Consider the following 17,155-nt stretch of genomic DNA (forward strand, 5'->3'; position numbering starts at 1 on the left):
CTTAAAATTTTACACTGCTAAAAGGTGAAGGTTGTTTTTCTAAGGTAAGTAACCTAATTTCTTAGAACAAAAAATATCTATAAAATTATTAAAGGAAGGAGAATGGCAGCATTTTAACTGCAGAGAAAATGCTCAGGAGTATTTGAATGCCATAGTTCAAACCTGGGTAAGTGGTCTGAATTATATGTTAAAGTTGTATTCAAAACCCTGCCTGTCATCTGGTTCAAAGTTAATCAAATTCAACTGGCTTGAATTCACAAACTGCTCATCTTTTCCAAAGTGGACAATCAGCCTTCAGGGCCAGATGAGATCAAAGGATAAATAAGAGTAAATCAAATTCTGCCTCTTTGGTGGAGACCCTGGGAAGCATGCACCTAAGATTCAAGGAAGCTCTACCTACAAACCACCTCATTCCCAGCAGGGGCCTTGCAGCAGACATTGCTGGGAATGCACAGAGGATTGAAAACACTTCCTTTCTCCTTCAGAATCACTATTTTTTTTCTCTTACTCTTACTGCTTATCTGTGCGTTGTTATTCACTGAGTAGCCTAAATAGCCTGTGTCTAACTTGTGTTATCTTTCTGAGGTTCATCATCATGTACTTTTGACTTCACTAAATTTGAGTCTTTGAAACTCTGGACTGTTTTCCATTAAGGTAAGAATTATCTGACCTTCATGGGCAATGAAGTATCAAATTTGGGGCTACTGAACAGTTTCTCCCCCACCCCTTGGAGCAAGTTAATGCTTTAATATTTAGATTTTAAAAATATTTTTTCAGCTAATTGAAAATAATTTGGTATTCTGATCATCTACTCGTTTTAGACACTGGTAAGGAATTTAGAAGCCATAAATTTGCTTTCTTTAAAAAGTCCATATTCCTATAAAAGTTGACAGACAATAAATAAATAACAGATTGTGAGGGAAGACAGGATGGTCAGGGATAGCCTCCCCCAAAAGGCCGCCTCTGAACAGAGCTCTGTGGCAGATGCTCTCTGTGGCTTGGTCTCTGCACCCAAGCTCTACTTTCAGGACACATGGTTGTCCACTCCAGGCTCCAGTTTCTAGTCTCCCTGGTAACTCCATGGGACTGTCTGCAGTGAAATGAAGTAGATAGGATGCATGAAGGTTTCACCATCCTTAAAAAAAAAAGGCCTCTTTGGCCTGCATTTTCTTAAATCACATGTATCTTATAAGTCCATCAACAATCATTTGGATCAAAATCAATACCTAAACTTAGAACTGAGAGAAGGTTTATGGACATATGTCTTATTGGATCTATTTTACTTTGGATTTCCTTCTTATACAACCTTAGCCTCAGGTCAAATAACATAGAGCAGTCAGAAGTAAGGTTGGAAGACAGCGATACCTGGGAGCAGCAGGAATGATAACAACAAGTTCTCATAGGCAGCAATATCCTGGGAACATCTGGGGAATTACAAGTAGAACTGCATAAAGATAAGTGTGAGAATAAGAATGAGAGATAAGGTGAGCAAAGAAACAGGGTCCAGCTGTACATTCGACATCATCAAAACTGGTTAGCTCTTTTAAGGAATTCAACTCCCAACATTTTAAGATGCTGTTAAAGGGATTAAGCAAAGATGCATAAAACATTTGTATTGCAAAAATTGCTCTTGCCGCTCTGTTGAGACCAGAATGTACAGAGGCAAGGCAGATGCAGAGAGACCAGTCAGAACAAATTATAATAAAATGAATTTATTTGTTCATTATATCAGTTCTAGCAATGACTATAGTCAAAATACAAAGATGGTAGGAAAGTTTTTTTTTTGTTTTTTTTTTTAGATATTGGATATATTTTTAAGCAGAGCCAGTCAGACTTTCCAATACTTTGGAGATGGATTGTGAGAAAAACAAGTAACTTTATTATAATTCCCAGTATCTTAGATTGAGTTCCTGAAAGAATGAAGTTCATATCACCGGCAAGGTGGACAAAGATTGGGGGTAGAAAAAAAGTCTAATATACTAAGTTTGGGACATGTCATGTTTTATGTGTTAGATACCAAGTTAGATAGACATCCAACAACTGTATAGAAACTCATGTCAAACAATGTGGAGTGCAAGGGAGCTTCAAACTGGACACACAGGCTCATATGTCAGTGTTTTGTGGTACTCATGGCCTCAAGACTAGAGGGTCCAACCAGGAAGCTGGTGAAGACTGCAAAGTGAAGAATGTAAGGGTTAACTTTAGATACTGCAGTACTTTGAGGTGTTCAGAGATTAGAGGAACTACAAGACAAGACTAAGGCCGACTACATTAAAAACTATAAATGCAAGATACCATGGGATCCAATAAAATAATATGATTCAAATGGAAGAGAATTATGATTTGTGTGACATGAAAACTTCAAGATACAGACCAACCAAGAAAGATAAACTCAGCATGTAGGAAAGTGGAGGTGGTGATTGTCATGAGCAAGCTGTGCCTATAACAGACCAAACAGATTTGTGTCTTTCCATAGTGTCACAATTTACTGAAGAACAATGAATTCACAGGATACAACACTTTTATCAATGGCAGTTCACTGGACACTTGTGGGCCCCCTGATAGTCATAAAACAAGCAAATGCAAGTTCTTTTATTCCAATTTTAATTTCTTATATCTATAATACTCAAGTCACACATCACACTGTACACAATTAGATGTACAGGTTGCTGAAATGTTAAGAAAGAGTTAAGGCTGCCACAGGGGTTCAAAGGGCTGAACTGAGAGCAAAGGTAAAGAACATACAGACTATAAAGACTCACTGTAGGTGGTCATAAAAGTCAAGCGCCAACAGAAGACCTGTGCAGGGAGTAGAGCTGTCAAAGTGGAATGGCTTATTCTAGGCCAAGGTCTGGACAGATGGCCATTTCAGAGTGTGAGCTTGCAGTGTCATCTTGAGATGTCAGCTTGGAGTGGGACCTGTGTGGTCATCATGGCAGGAGGAACCACAGTCTGCTGAAGTCCAAGGACAGATTCAGACATTTGTCACTGTGGTGACTTTCCTAGGCAAGTCTCTTGACCAGCAACCAGGTGATGTGTCAGGGTGCACCTGCGTCCAGTCTCAGGGTGCCCCTCCTTTTGTGGGCTTCAAGGTAGGGCTGACTTCCTTCATTCAGTGGTCATGGGCCTGGTCTTTCTGATATGAGTTTGAGACGCCCGTGCCTTGTGTGCTTCTGATTAATTGGTAGGTTCCCAGGTGGTCCTTTTCATTAGTAAGATGGTATATCAGTGTGTGCCTATGGTTGTGGTGGGCAGGTGGTAGTTGTTTTCTTGTACCAACAATGTATAGAATCATTCCAACTCAGCACTTAAAACGGAGTTTATTATGGCCAAGGACTGCTTTATAAAATGGAGTAGCGGAGGTTGAGGCACAGCCTGGAAATGGTTGTTCTGGACTTCATGGAGTAACTCTGAGCAGGGCACAGCCAGTGCTCCACAGAGCTCTGGAGTACAGTGCAAGTTCAGTGACTGGCTGTGACTTCTAGCAGCGGGAAAGGCGGAGATAGGAAATGTGGCCAGGAGGGCTGTGCAGGTCTGTACAGATCGGGGTACTACCCTCAGTGGCTTAGAAAGCCACAGAAGCCCCTGAGACTGGGGTTGAGGTTAACCATTTTAAAATTCTGTGAAAGAAATTGAAGTTATTAAAGTAGAAATGAAAAGGGGGTAACAAGAACACAAAATCTCACCCTATTCTAAGAGACTAAACTCGAAACATTATCCAAATGGGCCGAAATGTTCACTTTTTAAAGCTGTGAATTGCCTTTAAGAGGAATAGTTATAAGAGAGTCTTTATTAAAAGCAGCTTCTTTATTAGAAAAGGCTCTCCTGACACCGATTGTGGAACTATAAATTATTTTGGATTCCCAGAGGTTTTATACTCCACTAACATTTATGATTTGTGAGAGGTAAAAGTTGGAAAAAGACTGTGAAAGGGAGAGGACACCTGGCGGAACTTCAAATCTCCCCAGCAGATCAATTTCAGGAAAGTGGAGGATTTTAAGACCTAATGAGCAAGTGTTCCTTGGCCAGGCCTCCTGTTCCCTGGCTCTGTGTCACTCACAGGAAGAACAAGGGCCTGGGAAGTACAGGAGGTCACAGCTGCCAAGCAGTATTCATGGAGGTAGGAGTCGGGAATTTTAAGCCGTTTAATTAAACTCCGCTTCAAAAATAGTGAACCTTCAGGGAGCCTTAAATCCTGCTTGCATCTTCTTTATTTTTGCAATTTGGTTTTTTCCCACATTTTTTCCTTCCTAGATGACTGTGCTCTTCCTCTCCCTGATCTTGAGTTAAATGTTCATTTTACTCCTTGCCAGTTTCAATGGCATGAGAAAGTGCTAAATGCAGCTATCATTAGGCATACACACAAATGCACTGGCCACAACCCCGGGGGTTATTTCTCAGGTAGTCTAGCAACAATCTGCTCAGCAGGGAGCACTGCCGAGTCTTTGATATGCAAATTACCCAAGAAAGTGGTGATCAAAAATATGATGTACCTGGACACACAAGTATCTAGAGAATGGCTGCCTGGAAATTGAGGGAGACTGGGTTCTCAACAATCCCTGAAGGGAGAGGCACTTCACCAGTGAGCTCGGCCAGCCACAGGACTCCTAAGTAATGAGAACACTTTGTTATTACCACTTTTCCTGTCCATAACCAAAATATGAGATGTGTCTTTGTTTCAGCCTGTCTTCACATGTTGCTACATATAGGTCTTTGAAGCGAGGGCACTAATTAATGATCACATTGGAGACTCTTACAAAGGCTTAGAGAAATGTCTTTCTTTTTGATCAGCCAGCTTCTGCATGCCTATCCTGTTGGTGGAGAAACCCCATTCTAAGCAGCTCCTTCTATGGAGGACAAAGAGAATTTGGAAAAGACAACCTCTTGCTTCCCCAGAGGGGCTTACCATCACTAGAGTGCCAGAACATGATGGCACTGCCTGGCATGTTGAAATTGATCCTGTTAAGGATAGAGAGAGCTCACCACTTGCTGTGGCTGGGGTAATTTAGCTGCTGCAATAGAGGCTCCTTCCATAGGCAGCAGGGACAGTGATTGCCAGAAGGGCACCCAACTCCACAAGCTGTCAGAGTACACAGGTGGCCCCTGGGACTGTGCCTTTGGGTCACAGGAGTGTCACGCATCTTAGATCTCCTAGCCTACCATATGAACTAAGCAAGATCCTGATAAACCACCTCCTAGTTATGTCTTCCTTGTATAAGGATAAACAGAAAGCTAGTTAACACTAACTGCCTAGGTTAGTGAGACTGGGCTTGCATTGTCTTCCACCGTAGCCTACATCAACATGCTACAAGATGAAGAACCTCACAGGAAGCCTCCTGAATGCAGTCTCTCCTCACCTGGGCAAGTGAATCATTTTATTTACTCATTTCAACAGTTTTGTAAAAACCACATTTTCTATATTTTATTGTCTATCAAAGCCACCCTCGTTCAGACTGGCTGTTTGTATTAACTAGCTTTCTGTTTATCTTTCTACATGGAAGACATATCCTGGAGACATGCCCTCCAGTCATGTCTTTCATGTTCTCTGACTGTACAAGACTGAAGTCCCTTGATGTCCAGGAAGGGCTCCCACTGAGGCCAGGGTTGTGTTGACTGGCTCCCTTCCAAAAGGCTACAGAGCTATTTTTTTGTCTCTGATTTGATTCATCATTCTTGCCTATTCTACACACATATTGATATTTTCTGAATGTTTTGCTGTACCTAGTAATAACTGTGACATCATGATTTTCAATTGATCACAATAGGGGATTTGAGTCATGACAAAAGTGATGAAATATAATAATACACCAAGCCCATGGCTGAAGTCTTGTCCAACAGAATCAGAGCTGGCTACCCCCTGTGTAGCCACTAGAAGGGCTTTCTAAACATGCAGCACAATGGTTGAAAATAGAAACCACATCACATTATGCAATTTTAGAATACTAGGAACAAAGAAAGGATTTTGCAAGCTTTCCTAGAGAAGTAGAGAAAAGGAATTAATCAAAAGTTTAAAGAATTATAGTGAGTTCAGTCTTTCCAATACCAACACTGGAGGACAGAAATTCAAGGACAAACTGTCTCCTGTCTCTCTTGTTGTGCAGCAAGCCAAGATGGAAATGCTAATGGTCGAACTTTACTCAAAGGATGTGGGAGACATCTCTTAGAAAGGAGGAAAGAGTGTTTCATTCCTGTGAACAAATTAAGAGATTCTTTCACATATGAGAAACGAGGGTGGTCCAGAATTAGCAATAAGTAAACAAAAAAATCTAGATATGCAAATATACAAGAAACATAACAATATATGACAAAAGTTGGTCTAGTTAAAGCATGACTGTGCAGGAAAGTAAAGAAATCAACCATTACCACGGGGCTCAACCAAGTCAAAGTAACATAATGATGTAAAAAATGAACACAGAGTATGATATAAGAGTGAGGGGTTAAATTTATCAGTGTGCCCCAGCAGCTTCCAATAGTTCAGGGATGGGTCCACTTGGATTTGTTGGAGAAAGGGCTGTACCTGTGGTGAAGTGCTTTCACCTTCAGCCCTGAATGTTCTGTGTTCAGACAAATTAGAGGCCCTGGAAGGGTAAGCAGTGGAAAGTGCTAATCCACATATTTTAAATTAGTTAATAGGCATTTTATAAACCCCCCCCCCAAATAAGTATTTCCCTAAAAGCATGCTATTTTGAAAATATGCCTAGAAAAGCAATACCAAATAAAGAGGGAGAGACAAGGAAAATGTTTTAATATAAAATATGTATTTATTTTACCTTTCAAAACACATAAATATGTAACTCTGGTAAAACAAGAAGTTCCAAAGATTTCATGTGTTTCAAATGTTCATTTGATCACTTTGTAGTATTACTGCATGCCAGATTAGACCAAAAATTATAAAAATAAAAATGAATGAGATTGGCAGTCTTCCTTTTAAAATAAACACTAAAGATGATAAAAAGAAAACTAAGTTTGTTGTAGTTTGATTCTGGATCCACAATAGCCCAAGAGACCCAGGTGTTAAAGGCTTGGCCCCAACTGGTGGTGTTTGGGGGAGGTGGTGAAACCTCTAGGAGATGGACTTCATGGAAGGTTTTAGGTCACTGGGTGTGCCCTGAAATGGGACCGTGGGACCCTTGTGTCTCGCCTGTCTCTTTTACATCCCAGTCATGAGTTCTGCTCCACCAATGTACTCCCACCACTATGTGACCCACCTCACAACAGAAGCCTAAAAGCAGCAGATCCACCCAATTTTAGACAGAAAGCTCAAACTGTCAGCCAAAATAAACCTTTTCTATTTCAAAGTTGATTATCTCAGGCTTTTGTTACATTGAGGAAAGTGAACACATCCATAACCACTGTCACCAGTGTTTGCTCTGGTGACTATTCTCTTTCTCCCTGTTCTACACACACACACACACACACACACACACACACACACACACAATGATAGGTCTACAAAATGAAGCCAGGAATTAAATTGACATTAAATTTCACATTCTAGGTTCACCTAATGTAGAACTTGCCTATATGGCACTGGTATTTCTAACTGTTATTTTAAAAGAGACACCTGAGTAGTTGCACATTTGAGATTGCCCACGAGATTTAGAAAGAAAGAAAAGCAAAGCAGAAGGGACCTGTGTTTTGCTACCTAGTAAAGTCCACTGAAGATGGATGGCATGACTTCAGAGAAAAAAAAAATCGTCTGTGTAGCCTAGGTCTGTGGGACCTCATGCAGCCACATGGAGTTTCTTCCATTCCTATGGCCTAACAGCTACTGAATCATTGATGTACACTAAAGTGGCAGGGACGTTTCGGAGAGAGCCTGGCCCTAGAAACGCGCCTGCCCCCAGGGCTAAGCAAGAATCTGCAGGGTTTGTGTGATGCAGTGATGAAGCAGCCTTGACAAGGCTTGAGATAAACAGGAACACTGATGACCTCCACACCTGAGGTCCAAGACCTCGGGCCTCCACCAGTGGCAGTGCAGAAGCAGGCTCAGGGCTTACTTGAAAACGTGAAGAATTGTGAACTTTCAATAGATGAATGGATAAATAAATGTGGTACATATACAGAGTGAAATATTACTCAGCATTAAACAAGAATAAAATGATGGCATTTGCAGGTAAATGGATGAAGTTGGAGAATATCAAGCTAAGCGAAGTAAGTCAATCCCCAAAACCAAAGGCTGAATGTTTTCTCTGATAAGTGGATACTGATTCATACTGAGAGTGAAGGGGGAAGAATAGAGGAACTTTGGATTGGCCAAAGGGAAGGGAGAGAAGGGGAGGAGACATGGGGTAGGAAAGAATGTGGAATGTGATGGCCACCATTACCCTAAGTCATAAACCTATGAATGCACGAATGGTGTGACTGTACTTGTGTACAACCAGAGAAGTGAAAAATTGTGCTCCATTTGTGTACTATGAATCAAAGAGCATTCTTCTGTCATGTATAACTAATTAGAATAAATAAATAAATTAAATAAAAAAAGAATTGGGAACTAAGACTGCATTCACTCTAACTTGGAAAAAGGGGATTTTGTGTATAAGCAAAGTAAGTTTACAAAAAATTATGTATTTATATAATGCTACCTATCTCTCTAGCTATATATTTATCTAATGTATTCAGGACATGTGTGTATGTATGTTTAAATGAAAATATGTATGTATGCATGTAAATGGGTATGCATATATATGTATAAATACTATTATTTTCCTTTTTAATTTTTTAAATTAATAAATGTTGAATGATCTTAGATAAAATTATTTTAATTTCTTTTTAATATTTATTATTTTTGACTTACATATCATAATTATATATATTTATTGTCAAAATGTGAAGTTTTGGATATAAGTTTACAACGTGAAGTGATAAAATTAAGATAATTAGCTTATCCAGCACTTCACTTACCTATTGTTTTGGATGGTGAAACACATAAAATGACTTTTTTAGTTATTTTGAAATATGCAATATATCATTATTGATGATAGTCACCCTGCTATACAATAGATCTCAAAACTTATCCCCTCTGTCTGAAACGTTGTACCCTTTGATGAATTTATTTTAACTCCTAAAGATCTATTAATACAAATTAAATGACTGTATTGCACGATGAGAAAACACAAATGAGTCATAGAAACATGGTCCTACTTAGATAAAATATGTATCCAATTGCTAATATAGTACTAAAAATGTCTAGGTAGAGAAATCCTAAAATAAAATGAAAAACTTTTTGAAAAGCTATTTTAAAGTGACTTAAAAAGCATACTCTTTTAGAATAGTTGGAAATAATTTTAAAATAGTACAAAGTCCACCAAAACATACTTCTAAAATCTTAACATGAGAAGGAAGAATCATAAGATGAATCTAATAAACTGTATTTTATATGCTTTCTTAGGGGTATAAGGAGGTTTGCAGCAAAAGCATTAAAATGCACAAATTCTGCTGTAATGTAGTCATTCCCATTTTCCAAACAATCCCAGGCTTATGGATCTTCACTAGGATTCTCACTAAAATGCCACTGCTCACGTATGTGTGTGTCCAAAATCTCAATTGGTGAGAATTGGAATCCATAATAACTCACCCATCAGAACCCCGGTTCTTGTAAATTCTTAAATCCATGTTTAAATCATGAACTAATCAATAAAACAATACTATCAAGCTAGAGGACTGTGTTAGGGTTCTCCAAAGTGCAGTACCAGACTCCAAGCCAAAGCTTTTCAGTGAATTGATTTATGGGCTCCTGCCAAGCTTGGGAAGGAAGAGAAGAATGCAGCCTCAATTAGAGGAGAAGGGGAAAAACAGAAAAGTCAAGTGCTCAGGAGTGTGCAGTGCATGGCCACCTGGTTCTCAGCTCTTTCTGCACATGATAATTCCAAAATTTCATGTGTGTGAGTACACTCAGGAGAGAAGTTTTCTATTTTCAAAAGCCTATTAAGTTTCTATCATTCTTTCTGTATTTTCCTAATTATTCATTCTCCATTTTCCTGGATGTCGATTTTGCATTTTATCTTCTCTATTTAAGTACTTAGCACCTCCTCACCCAATCTCACCCTGTGGCCTGCTTCTTGCTTTTCTAAGAAAATAAGAACAAGGAGAAGAGAAGCCCATGACTCCTAACATCACAGAGCACCACCTCGAAGGCTCTCCATGCAAACCCCGCTTTCATTCTTCTTAGTTTCTGTGTACAAGGAAACTGCACCCTAGATACATACCTTTGGTTACCACATTTAAAAGCACATAATCACATACTTGTAGAAATTTTCTGAACTTACACATCATCAAATTTTCCATGTCAAACATGTTGGAATATCCATGTTGTAAACTTTTTTTTGTTTTGTTTTGTTTACAAATCTCTCATGATCCCTACCACTTCCTTCAGAAACTTCACTCATCCAGGCCCATTTCCTACAAAAGTTCTGTAAAAATGGATCACAAAAATCAGCTCCAATTCCTCTCCTCCAACTTTATCTTTAATTCACTTTAATCAGTTTGTGCCCTTACCATTCTGCTGAAACCCATCATTAAAAGACTGTTAATAACTGCATCCTGCCATGTCAAATGGTACATCATCTGTCCTTATCTTTTCTGACTGGTAAACAGCATATGGAATGATGAATCTCTCAGTTATCACAAATATACATTCCAAAATATCACATTCTACTACTTTTTTTGGGGGGGAGGGTGGGTACTAGGGATTGAACTTAGGGGCACTTGGCCCCTGAGCTACATCCTCAGCCATATTTTACATTTTATTTAGACACAAGCTCTCACTAAGTTGCTGAGTGCCTCGCTTTTACTGAGGCTGGCTTTGAAGTCAGGATTCTTCTGTCTTAGGCTCCCCAGCCACTGAGATTACTGGCATGCACCATGGTGCCTAGCTATCTACTAATTTTTATCTTGTATCTTTTTTTTGTTTCTTCTAAATCTTTTTTGCTTATTCCTGTCCAGTTAGCATTTAAATACCCTGGATTTACTTCTTATATTTCCATGTAGCACCTAATCTCGTAGCTTTAACTTATATGCCAATGACTCCTCAATTTATATATATTAGTTTTGGGCCTCTCCAGGCTCAAGTATTTAATAGTGTGCAAAATTTCTCTTTATGAATGATATAAATATCTCACCATTAAAAAAAAACTGGACTAATCTCCCCCAACCTTTGTCTCCCCAGTTATTATCTTACCCATGCCAAAAGCCTAGTCTAAATCCAGAGATGACTCTTCCTCCTGCCTCAGTCATTGTGCAATAGTAGAAGTGCAACTTTAACTCCCTCCCTGGTGGCAGCCTTGACCTGACTATAACATCTCTCACCATTTATTTTGTAGCTAATATCCCTGCGCCTTCCTTACTTCCCTGCAGTGTGTTCTTAATACAGAAGCTAGAGTGCTTTTTAGAAAAACATGTCAGACTCTATCAGTCCTCTGCTCAAAAACCCTCCTGTGGCTATTCACCTCATTAAAAGTAAAAGTCAAGTCTTCGGATGGCTTACAAAACCCTGCATTTCTGTAGTGTCATAAACTCTGAGTCATCTGCTACTGTCCACACCCTTGTTCCCTCCTCTTTGGGGCCCGGATCTCATCTTCCAGAGAATGTGCGTGCTGCTAGCTCCCTCACTGTCTTCAGATGTTCCCTAACAATTAGCCATTTCAGTGAATCTTGATTTATCATTTCATTGACAATGGAAAGCGCAGCCTGTGTTCATTGTACATTCCTTCCAGCTTGATCTCAGTGGAAATGATTGGCACCTGAAATACATCATAATTATTTATCTACTTTATTGGCATCTTCCATAGAGCGTGAGCTCCAGGAAGCCAGAGATGTTGTTTCCTTACTGCTGTGTACCAGCCCTCCACAGACACTGATTAGATGGATGAATGAAAAGTAGTTGTAACACTTACAGCTGATACCACTTAGGAAGGGAGTGGGATATGGCAAATCTCACATTTTATATGTAGACTATAAAATTTTTGAACAACTTATAATGATAATAGCAAACCTTCACGTGACAGTGACATGGGTCTTTTGATAAGTAACAGCCGCTAATCTCAGCCCAGTGCTCAAAAATGTCATATGAACCCAGCCACATCTCTGTTGTTTTCCTAGAGCAGTTACTAATCTATATTAATCATGATCCCTGTGTCCCCTCACTCCCAGCAGTGATTGTAGCAAAAAGAAAGCAGCCACAAAAAGCGAAACACTCTTAATTTCTCAAACTCCAATCTCTAAAAATGCTTATATGTGAGTCCATCTTCAGTGCCGTCCTTTTGCAGCACCTCTTGTTTTATCTGACAGGGTCAGAAAGAAGGCCCTTTGCCCCCTCTGATAATGAGACGCCTGGGATCTGAAGCACTCTGCTCCGAAAGGCTTGAGATGCTGTGGACAACTGGGAGGCAGAACACGAGCAAGAGATGGAGCTCTTTCTTTCCAATGGATGTTATACTTGAGTAAAACGCCAATCATTCCCACAACTTTGACCAAAGATGGTCTTTTTTTTGTAATATTTATATTGATTTATGTATATTTATTATAGACTTTGGATTATTATCCAGTAGTACTTATTATTTGTTCAAATTGGCCATTAAAAACTCAAAAAGTCTTCTCTTGTTCTCCACTGATGTAATCACCGTCTTTGTAATTTTATTTTATTGTTTTATTTTTGAACACTTCTTACTATTTTGCACCACACCATGCTTCAGGCTTGCCCGGCCTTTTGAATGCCCCATCCTAGAGTCAGCAATTTATTCAGGGTCCTGATCCCATCTAGAGCTGGACACATGCATGTGTGAAAGAGCCCAACTGGTATCCATTAGCCAAGCCAAGAGTAAGAGCTCACCCTGCGGTGGGCTCACTAGCTTGTGATAAACAATAAGCAGCTCACATTTTAAGTCGCCAAGTTTGTGGATGGCTCCCAACTCCATTCTCTCCCTTATAAGTGGCTTCATATCTACATGGCACTGTACTATTCCCTCCCTGTTGATTCAGAGACAGGTGGAATATATCTGTGCTATACTCATGGGAAGTTTGGAGTGCTTATTCAAAGGATCATGCAAACAAACTTAATCTTTACCTACATAAGAAGTATCCTGGGGGATGGGGTTGTGGCTCAGTTGTGCAAGGCGCTGGGTTCCCTCCTCAGCACCACACACAAAAAATGATAATAATAATAATAAGTAAATAAATAAATAAAAATGAAATAAAGATATTGTTTCCAACTGCAACTAAAACGTATATTATATATATATATGTATATATATATATATATATATATACACACACACACACACACATATATATATATATATATATATATATATATATATATATTAACCTCTGAATTGTGAGAAATTTGAAGTACCTCAAGTTAACTGAAAAATTTGGTTCTTCTTTGAATTTTGGTTTGGAAAATCCTTCTGTGTGCTAGTATTATTCCTGTAGCCCTATAATCATCACCTTTAAATAAACTGCATAGGAAAGAATTGATTAAAAAACACATTAATGAAATAATGAGGTATAATACTACTACATAATACATATACACACATATTTACATGCATGCATTAGTGTCTATGGAAGCACAAAGAAATTATAATTAGTTCCAAATGAGAAACTAAGTCATGGAAAACATCTTACAGTTAGTGGTGCTTGAGTCAGGTTTTTAAAAATGGGTACAAGGTAACCCAGTGACTGATGAGAGAAAGGAATCCAGACAAGAGGAACCGCTCCTATATGCAGGGTTGAGCCTGATCTCTCTCCCCTACTCCAAACCCCAATTTTAATGCCCTTCTTTAAATAAAGCTTTTTAAATGTCTTGAAAACAACACTTACATTAGCTCAAAGACTACTGAAAAATAAATATGGAACCAAAGCATGGGAGTAAGTCAGCTTGTTTCACAAAAGGAGACCTGACAGCATGAAAGTCATCAGAAATGTTACTTTTTGCCTTCTTTTTGCCTCAGATGCCAAATAATCTCTTCTGTCTTCATTTCATGCCCCATTCTTTTCCCCTCTTGTGATTTCATCTGCTTACCTGCCAGTCTGCATAGGGCTTTCCCATCTTGTCACTATGTAACCATTCAGTTCCAAGCAAGAGATTGACTATGAACAATAACTAGATCTGCACAGTCATGGAAAAGTGATGAATGCAGGCAGATATAATTACACACACACACACACACACACACACACACACACACACAACACCACACACTACACCACACACACACAGACATATATACATATACATAAAAATATATATGCATATATGTTCAGATGTGTGTAGATGCATACATGTAGATATATGTGTGTACACACGTATACACATGCAGTAGATCTGCATTATTCACAGATTCTGTATTTGCAAATTCATTTACTTGAGAAAATGCATTTACAGTTCCCAAATAAACATTCACTGATCTTTCATGGTTATTTACAGACATTTCCAGAACAGCAAAAATTCTGTGTCACCCAACATGAACATTCCCAGCTGAGGTAAAACAAAGCTGCTTTCTACCCTCTTATTTCAGCTGTCATTCTGTTAACAGGTGTCTATTTTGTGCCAAGATTTTTGCATTTTTGTATTTCTTCTTGGTAATTTATCAGTTTAAAAAGTCCCCCAAGCATAGTGCAGAACTGATACCTAGTGTTCCCAAGTGCAAAAAGCCTTTGATGTGCCTTACAGAGGAAATAAATGTGGTAGAGAAGCCTCATTTATACATGAATGAAGGTGCTCTTGCCCTGAGTTCAATATTAATGAACCAGAAGAATATACTGACATATACATTGATATCCTGGACTATTAGCTTACCTTTACAGGTAAATTTCCATGCCCATTTTTGGTTTCTTTCTAGTATGTACCTTCAAAGTTTTAGTGTTTTGGATTGTTATTTTTAAGAACAAAGCAACTGGCACAATTGGATGATGGAACTTCAAATTGTATAAAATATGCTATTTTGATCATGGTGTTGGGATTCAGAGCAAAATGAAATTAGTAAAATTATGGCCTCCAATCTTTGTGAAATTGGCCTAAATGTAGATTTTTGAGAATACCAGAAAACATGGCAGTGCACATCACAGTAGATGACAAGGATACCTGGTTGACAATCTATGGAAGATATTTTCTTTATATATTCCAGAAATTTTTCCTCCCATACTGATTATCTTAATCCAAAATGAAATTGTTTTCCTGTTAAGTGCTTATTAGTACTATTACCAATAGTAATTATTAATATATTTAATAAAGAATTATAAAATTTAATCTTTATAATCAATATCATTTTAATGTTCCTTTTTTGTGTTTGTATTTTTGATAAACAACCTAAACACTAAGTACTTTGTTAATTGTGAATTTATTCAATGACATTTGTAAATCCTATATATCATATCCCTTACCAAAAACATCAGAAGACCCACAAATGCCATTATTTCCTAGTATATTTCAATGGAAAAAACCTTCATTAGTATTTTGATATTTCATGTTGACGGTTCTTAAATATAAAACAACTAAAAACTATGAAATAATTTTTCATATTTTTAGGGAGTTTTTAATATGATGCCCCATGGTGAGGAGGACTCCTGTTGACAAGGAATCTTAGTGCAAACTTTTCAGCCTTCTGTTTATTGGGATTTTCCTTTCCCATTTATTCCCACTTGTAAGCACCCCCACCTGCCGCACCAAACTTTTGTTACCCAGTTCACAAATGAATGTAGTCTGGAGAGGTGAGAATTCTCTTCTCAGATATGGAATTTTCTATATAATACTGAAATGTCCATGAATCTCTTTGATTTCCACCATCTAAATCTATTTTTTGCAAATATTTTAAAATACCACAATTAATTAATAAAGCATGAAACATGCCAAGACATTATATATTTTTAATGAGATTTCTCATCTGTTTATGTGAAATTTGACAGCCCAAAATGAATAAAATAAGTTCTTGAGGATGCTCTTTGATATCTATTAGCATATCCTAGTATTATTTTCCAATTTTCCAAAGTAGATGTATGAATTGATAAACCCTAAAAGGAGGAGGTTATCTTTAATAATATGGTCAAATACAGTATATAGTTCATGCTCTTGGTCCAGACAGAAAGAGTACCCAACTTTCAAAATTATTTAAAGCACATGCATCACATTCCTCAGCCTCTCAGTGGTTTTCTAAGGAGCACAAAGTCCAAACTGCTCAGTGTGACCTACAAGATTCTCCACAGAGTGGCTCCAATCTGCCTCATCAGCCCAATTACCAGGAGCCTTTTGTAAACTACCCACGCCCTCATATTAACCATTGGGAATGGCCAAGAAATTTATACCAAAACGGGAACACCTTTGAAAGTAAGTGAACAATATTCAGAGTGGAGGTGAAAGAACAGGCCCAGATTTGACTATCTGGGAAATCTGACATTCATCACCCTAATCAAACAGGACTCCTCTGAACCCTGTACACTGGACATGCTGCTTGTTGCTACCCTCTGAATATGGAGCAGGCAATGCTGCTATCATTCACCAGAAGACTGACAGTGATCAACATTTGAAAAAGAGATTCAAGAGTAAAACAAATAAATAAGTTATAAAAAATAAAATCTAGGAATCAGAGTAGAAGGACAACATATCAAGCAATATAGAACACTCAATTCACAGTCTGACACATGTGCACTGGTCTATAGCTAGCAGAAAAATATTATTAGAAATGTGTCTCCTCGTATTGACTGCTGAATATTAAAACTTTTAAAAGATATTAATACCTGTGTTGTCAAAAATATCGACAAGACAATATGGTCTTTCAAACTGATGTGAAAGAAAGCCAAACCTTATTCTCACAAGAGCACACTGTATATTCTACATCTTAGTTGTACAATCCCATGCATACTTCTATACCTATTTATCTGTCTTGTCATCTTTACAAACATAGCATTTCTAGATTTCTTAACTATTCATAGAATTTCCATGTTTATTTTGGGGAACAGTGAATTCAAAGCCTACTTATCTTTTCTAAACTATTTTTTTTCTCATTCAATTGAAAATTGAGTGTAGTTATAGGTCAATATTTTATTTTCCTCACTTAAATTTCCTCTAGGTTTTCTATTTGTGTGTTCCATACTATGGATCATCCATGGTTTTACAGATGGACTATTTGTAAGAAAGGACAGTTTTCTCCCTCTCTTG

General features: G+C 38.1%; 1 protein-coding gene across 1 annotated transcript in view; it reads left to right on the plus strand.

Annotated features, from left to right (window-relative positions):
• The window catches only part of LOC144249227 (E3 ubiquitin-protein ligase TTC3-like), an 88,090-nt gene extending 75,651 nt beyond the window's left edge, over window positions 1-12,439 (plus strand). Inside the window, exon 10 of the mRNA XM_077791493.1 lies at window positions 12,289-12,439. The gene's annotated coding sequence lies outside the window, so the exon portion shown is untranslated. The remainder of the gene's footprint in view (window positions 1-12,288) is intronic.
• The last annotated feature ends 4,716 nt before the right edge of the window (window positions 12,440-17,155 follow it).

This window comes from Urocitellus parryii, chromosome 11 (genome assembly GCF_045843805.1).
Source record: "Urocitellus parryii isolate mUroPar1 chromosome 11, mUroPar1.hap1, whole genome shotgun sequence".
Lineage (NCBI taxonomy): Eukaryota > Metazoa > Chordata > Mammalia > Rodentia > Sciuridae > Urocitellus > Urocitellus parryii.